Source organism: Lactuca virosa, chromosome 8 (assembly GCF_052849685.1).
Source record: "Lactuca virosa cultivar CGN04683 chromosome 8, Lactuca_virosa_CGN04683_v6, whole genome shotgun sequence".
Lineage (NCBI taxonomy): Eukaryota > Viridiplantae > Streptophyta > Magnoliopsida > Asterales > Asteraceae > Lactuca > Lactuca virosa.
Window position 1 is genome coordinate 175,259,899 of NC_136433.1, and position 6,892 is coordinate 175,266,790.

Sequence of the window (6,892 nt, forward strand, 5' to 3'; positions counted from 1 at the left end):
ATCAGGTGTGTTCCTCACCCTAGTGGAACGTCTTGGAGGTACAGACTCATCTATCGGATCAACAGGAGTTTCCTCCTCAGGTTGGTTGATAGCATTTGAGGTTCCTTCACCACTTGACTCTCGAAGCTCTTCAAGGTCAATTTGCCTCCCACTGTCCCCTTGGCTTATGAATTGTCTCTCACGAAAGACTCCTCTTCTTGCTACAAAAACCACATTATCACTGGGTCTGTAGAAGAGGTAACCAAAGGATCTCTGTGGGTAGCCGATGAAAATACACCTCTCACTTCGAGGTTCAAGCTTGTCATGAGACTCACGCCTCACGAAAGCTTCACAACCCCAAATCTTGATGTGGTCCAAATTGGGAACTTTCCCAGTCCACATCTCGTGAGGTGTTTTGGCAACCTTTTTAGTAGGGACTAGATTAAGGATATGGGCGGCAGTCTCTAAGGCATACCCCCAGAAAGAGATTGGTAACGAAGCTCGACTCATCATGGAACGAACCATATCCAACAAGGTTCGATTGCGCCTCTCAGCTACACCATTCAACTGTGGTGTTCTGGGAGGTGTCAATTGTGAGAAAATCCCACATTCCTTAAGATAGTCAAGGAACTCAATGCTAAGATACTCTCCTCCCCGATCGGATCGGAGCATCTTGATGTTCCTGCCCAATTGATTCTCAACTTCCTGCTTAAACTCTTTGAACTTTTCAAAGGTTTCTGACTTATGCTTGATTAAGTAAATATATCCATATCTACTGTAATCATCAGTAAAAGTCACATAATAGCGATTAGCATCCCTTGTAGCAACTCTGAAGGGCCCACACACATCCGTGTGTACAAGGTCCAACAAACCTTCACCCCTATCACAAGTACATGTGAAGGGTGACTTTGTCATTTTCCAAGTAAACAAGACTCGCAACTATCATCTGACTTGAGGTCAAATGATTCCAAGACTCCAGCCTTTTGGAGTTGGCCTATGCGCTTCTTGTTAACATGTCCAAGACGACAATGCCACAAGGATGCTTTATCCAAGCTATCTGAAGAATCAATATACAACACATTATTTCCTAGATTGTCTACAATATTCACGGCTTCATATACACCATCACAAGGTAATGCTTTAAAGTAAAATACATCATTGTAATAAACATTAATATCACCATTTTTATTATCAAATGAAAATGTAAAACCTTGTTTGTACAAGCCATGAAAGGAAATAATATTTCTTGCCATTTCGGGCGAGTAACAACACTTATTCAAATCTAACATTAACCCATTATTAAGCAATAAAGAATAAACTCCTATCTTGGTAACAGGTGATGCTTTCCTGTTGCCCATGACTAAGTTTATCTTCCCGTGCTCCACTTGCTCACTTCTTCTTAGTGCCTGCAAATCAGTACAGATGTGAATACCACAACCTGTATCAAGCACCCAAGAATTAGCATTAGATGAGTTATTAGACAATATTGTGTAAATACCTGCATGGGTGGGTTTAACCTTCCCATCCTTTAGATCTTGCAGATATTTAGGGCAGCTTCGCTTGAAGTGTCCCTTATCCTGGCAATAGAAGCACTGTGCTTCCTTTGGGTTTGAAGAAGGAGTAATGGGACCTTTCTTTGTCCCACTTGAAGAGGAACCATCAAGAGTCTTACCCTTGGTACCCTTCGAAGGGCTTTTCCTCTTCTTACCCTTTCCCTGCCCAATAGCCAGAACAGGGGCTGTTGAAGGAGTAGAAGTAGCAACCGCTTTGCCCTTAAGGCCATTTTCAGCTGTCCTTAAGAGTCCTTGAAGTTTGCTAAGTGTGACTTCCTCCTTGTTCATATGATAAGTCATACAAAACTGATCATAACTTGGAGGTAAGGAATGGAGAATGATGTCAATCGCCATTTCCTCAGGAAAGTCAACATTTAGCTTCAGCAACCGGTCAACGAACCTTTGCATCTTCTGCAAGTGACCGGTGATGGGTTCACCATCCTTCATCCTTGCGGTTATCATGGAGGAGATGATTTCATACCTCTCCTGACGCGCGCTCTGATGGTACCTTTCCATCAGATCCAGGTGCATCTCATAGGGGTAGAAATCTTCATAGGATTTTTGAATTTCAGGAGTCATGGTGGCCATCATGATGCATGCTACTTTAGTAGCATCCTTTTCATGTGTAACAAACTCCGCAAAATCTTCAGGAGTAGCAGTGGCTTCATTCACAACCTTAAGCTCCTTATCGAGGACATATTCTTTGTCCTCGTAGCGGGTAATCATTCTGATGTTTCTGATCCACTCATTGAAATTGGATCCATCAAAGATGCCCTTACCACACAAGTTCATAAGGGAAAAGGAGCCTGTTGGGTTTGAGCCAGAAGCATTGTTGGAAGACATCTGAAAGGAAAGAAAGACAAGTTTCATTAGATTAGGAATCCTTAATAATTCACCCAAATGAAATATTAAGGCTAGGATCCAACAAACTATTTATAGTTGGAAGAGGGATGCCGTAATCCATACTATAAAATATTTGAAGGTAGGTAAATGACGATTTACCAATTTCCACCATAAGAACGAAATATTTTATTATTAGGTTTTATTGGTTTTGAAACTCCTAGATCTTTTGAGATACATTGAACTTTTCAATGGCATGTTTGAATCTCGATTGTGCCCTCTCAAGTTTGTGAATGGGATGCCGAGGATCACAAACAAGGTGTGAATAACCATACAAATTGACTTGGTACCCTCAACAATATTACCTAATCGATGTGCCGGTTAACCACACACGCTCCACCGATCTATAATAAAGTCAAGTTACCCTTTGCCACTCTTACTAGTCCATGTTAGTGTGCCGGTTAACCACATACGCTCCACTAACGACTTGGTAAGGTACAAAGTGTAATTTTATGGGCTAGCACCAATTTCACATTTTCCTAAAGTAACTAAGATTGGGAATTTATAATGTATAGTTACTTTATAATTCATTATACTTTTAACGAGTATTTAAAGTCGTATCCTACCCGTTCGGCTAACGACCCTCCACCGATCAAGGAAGCGGTGGGTGAGAGTGGACACCCATTAAGTCACCATTTTATAGGCAACAACCTTATACCCCCCTTATAGACCGGCTTCGTGAATGAGGCCTAGTAACGGTAAGAATGACATATTCTTATACATATCTATATAATAAAATTATAATAATAGTATAAGTGTTGATTTTTAAACTTTTTAAAAATCTAAGGTTTAATTTGGAATTAAAGTATTAAAGTATAAGACTTTTCAAATTCCAAAACTTGAGGGCAAGATTTGAAACTATTCCAAGTCTCTTCAATTTGTAACTTATGAGTTTTAATGGTTCATAAAAATGAAGACTCTTCATTTTATGAAACCTCTTTAGTTCTTTAATCATAACTAAAAGAAGTGACTTTTGGTTATCCATAACTTGAGGACAAGTTATGGACACAATCATAGCCATTAAGATCATGAATTAAACATACATGGAGGTTACATATAATTCCTATGATCTTCTAAAAACTCATAAGAACAAAAATTCATATCAAGCAATTTCAAGAAATCATATAACTATATACAATACTTGAAAATTGATAAAAGCCATGTAAAATGGGTTAACATAATCATTATCATTTTGAAAAACAGATTTTACAAGTCCAAAACAGATTGGGATAATGATCTTAATCCATTTCCAACAACAAAATTCGAAAAAAACTGCCCAGCTCGCTCCTACTCCCCGAGTGCATTATTCTACTCGCCGAGTAGGATGAATTTGTTCATGGACTCGGCGAGTCCTCCCCATGGACTCGGCGAGTCTAGTCGTCAGAATGCAGAATTTTTGATTTTTAAGCAGTTTTGCATCAAGTATACAGAAAACAATCCTAGGCTCTGATACCACTGATGGGCTTTTGAGCATTCTAACACTTCCTAAGTGTACATGCAACCCTAATAACCTTGAATCTATGTTTTCTCTATATACATGCAAATTTCTTGTTCAAGGTTATTTGCTAACTAGCATGGCATGGGGATTACATAAAACATAAAACTAGTAGAAATACATACCTTGTTGTTGCTTGGATTCCTTCAAGACTTTGTGAGCCTAGCACCCCAAATGTTGTGCCTCAAATGCTTCACACAACACCACAAGACTTGGAATAACTTGAGAGAATGTCACTTAGCCTCAAAATCGGTTATGCCCTCTCTAGTAACACTAGGTCCACTAGGTCTACTAGGTCTACTAGGTCATCATTTTGCTAGCCATAGGGTTCCTTTTATAGTGTTGTCACAATTAGGGTTTACACATGAATGCCCTTAATTGTCATGACTCTTGATTTCCCATGACCCATGGATTTGTAACTCCCATGGACTATCCATGGAGCTCCATTTGGTTACATCCATAACCCATAAACCATGGATCATTAATCCACCATAAAAGAATTGATGATTGTCATAATCAACCCTATATATTTAATTAGTCTCACTTTGATCACCAAATTAATCCTAGATTAATACTTGATCAATACTAATTAAATAATACTATTATTAATATATTAGAACTTATAATATATTAATAATCATAAGTGCCTTATTCTCTCATTTAGTCTATCCAAGTATTGCAATGCCATTCAACCCAAATGGACCATGCCGGGTCGGGTCAAGTACATACCAAATAAAGTTATGGACTTAGACACTATATCCAACATTACTAACCTGATCACATTTCCAAGTAGTACATTAGATTTGAAAACCTTATTGAGTCACATACATGGTTAACGATCTCAAGAATAAAAATTCATAAATGAGCTTCAATTGGATTTTTTCCCCTTATCTCATGTACTTAACAAACCGGTGTAAGATTCTCCTACATTATTCTTGAAGATATCCTCACCTAGGATCAAATTGTGAATGTCTTCATAGGTAATCTTAGTAGTTTGTGATGAACTACTCATTACTGTAATTATTCCAGACTAAATCTTCGACAATGATGATAGTAGTAGCAATGCATTAACTTTATCTTTTAGCCTAACTTCAACTGATGTTATCCTACATAGTATTGAATTAAACTTGTTTACATGACATGCCAACGACATTCCATTCTTTATTTTCATATTTACCAATTATATAAATAAGATAACCTTGTTCGCAGCCAATGACTTCTGCTAAATGGTAGATAACACCTTGATCAACCAAAACATTGTATTCTCATTGACAATGTTATATGAAACATTCTTCTCCCACGAGTTGACCTAGAATTGACCGTGGACCATAGACCACAAGCTCAAGATGTTATAATCTGAACATGCCTTCTTTTTCGTGCCCTGCAGACCTTGCTCATGAGCATCACATACCATGTTACAAGCACCACAAACCTTAACACCGTGAACCACAAACCTTGTCCGAGCACCATATACCTTGGGTCGAGCATCATTGACCTTGCTACCAAGAAGTAAAAATGTTGGCTCGAGTACCAAAGACATGCACCACAACAAGTACCAAAATCCGTACATCTAATGTCACATATGCCACCACAGACTACACCACAGTCCCCTTGTCTTGAACGAGACCCCATTGCTAAGACTTAATATTGGCAAAAAGGTTAAAGGCCATATTAGACTCCACAACTCAACAATTTTATACTAGGAGACTAATCAACCTACCCACTTCAATCTAAACTTGAGCTCTATAAACCTCATATCCCCTATCTCCTTAAGTCTTTGCCTTCTCTTCAAGTATCTCGAAGGAAAGTTAAATCCATACATATCTTCAACTTCTCTATTGTCACAGTGTTGATAACCAAATATGTTGGATTCTTTGTATCAAATATATTAAGACATATCTAAATAAATCTTAATAGAATGCAACTTATAAGCTTTCATTTCTATCTCCATTTGCAAGAAAAGAGAATACAAGGAGAGGGAAATAATCATCGGATTTTGGCAGCCTATATACGAGGAGATGTGTACCAAAAGAACCAACAAATCATGCTAGTTAATGCCTTTCTTTTATGCACTCAAGTATGTATAAAGTCAAGACAATAAAGTAGAAGTGTAAGGCTTTTATTAGAAGCATGGGATCTACTAATAAACAAATGCAAAAGAAATCTCATGCCATCCCCTATGATCTACAGCTTTAGCAATCCACAATAATCCAAAAAAAATGTTCTTCACTCAAGGTCATAACTAGATAGTTGTATATGAACTAATTGGTTACTCTAAGTGACCAAAATGTTGTACACAACATCAATAATAATACCATATGATATTAAGCTAGCTTTTATTCTCTTTTATTATTATTTCCTAGAAACAATAATTCCCAATACGTTGGAAAATATTATTTTCATAAAATAATGATTTTCAATTAAATACAAGTGTTGATTATACTTATTAATAATCAAATTACTATAATAAATCATCAATTAATAGTAACTTGCTATAAGGTGTGATCCTATAGGATTATATGTTAGTATCAATATTATTCTATAATGACTCTTGGGAATAAAGATCTTTCAATATCCCACTTGCACAAGACTCATCATAGATTGATATAGATAATGGTGAACATATACCAACTGAAGGTTTGTATCGATCTGATACACTTCAAGTATAAAGACGAAAGTAAAACTTAATCTAAGAAAATAAAGAAAAGAAAGTAAATGACACAGAGAGTTCTCCAAATTGTTCTTTCACCAATAAAGAGTTTTTTCTTCACCAAGAAGACGGGTTGTCACAAAAACGATTGACACAAATCCAAACTCTCTCTCATTAAGGTTTACCAATACTAATCTATACATATTAATCCCATAATTTAAGGGATTGTATCTTTTCTATACTAAGAACCAATCTTAATAACAAAGATACTAGATCTGCTATCTATTCTATACTTATCTATATCATTGCCTAATA